Source organism: Pongo abelii, chromosome 5 (genome assembly GCF_028885655.2).
Source record: "Pongo abelii isolate AG06213 chromosome 5, NHGRI_mPonAbe1-v2.0_pri, whole genome shotgun sequence".
Lineage (NCBI taxonomy): Eukaryota > Metazoa > Chordata > Mammalia > Primates > Hominidae > Pongo > Pongo abelii.
Genome location: NC_071990.2, coordinates 14,037,584 through 14,038,467, shown reverse-complemented (window position 1 = coordinate 14,038,467; position 884 = coordinate 14,037,584).

The window sequence follows — 884 nt, the reverse complement described above, 5'->3', positions numbered from 1 at the left end:
CAGCCTGACTTCCTGGCTGGACTGATCTGCAGGATGAGGAAGTTCTGTAAAAGGGGAAGGTGGGGGTTCCCCTCTGCCCCAAGTGTGCCTTCTGAGCCTCCTTTCCAGAGAAGGGCTTTTGAGTGAAAAGAACGCACTTAACCTAGGCCTGCCCACGGACTACCGCAGCAGCTGCCCCTTGTTGAGCTCTGGCAGAGAGTCAAGCCTTCTGTGCTCAGCCCCTTCTGACTCTCCGCTCCCCAGCACCTCCAGTGGAGAGCTCTTATCTGCTGGCCTCCAGGTCTCGAGTTCCCATTACCACAAGCCAGTAGAACCTTCCCTCAAGCAAGTAGAACCTTCACGAACACCCTCCACTGCTCGCGGCACTCCCCAGCGTTAAGGCCTGAACATTCATGGGCCATTGAGAACCACAGAAGGGCTGGAAGGAAAGCCCAAAGTGTGGCTATGTAAATTGTGTTTTTAAATGAAATTTCCCATCAGGTTTTTCCCTGAGGGCTACTTCTTAGTCACTGTGTACTTTCCAGTTATGGGCTTGTTTGTTCACCGAATGAACCAAATAAATAGAAATAACTCTTATTTCTCGTACTTTGTCTTTGCTTTCTTTTTTCTCTTGGAAACTAAAAGCTTGTAGAGAGAGTGCCCATCCTCTGCCAAGGAGGAAAGAGGGAGGTGAAACAATTCCTTTGTTGAACATGAGGAAGAAACCTCATAATCCAGCAAGTGACACAAAAACAAAACAGAGATATTGGTCTCAGGCTTGATTTGAGGCACTTTAGTGGAAAGTCTTTCCACAGGCACAACACAGTCCTTCAAGGACCATGTAAAGCAAGCCTTTTCTTTTCTCTTCTCTTCTCTTCTCTTCTCTTTTCTTTTCTTTTTCGAGA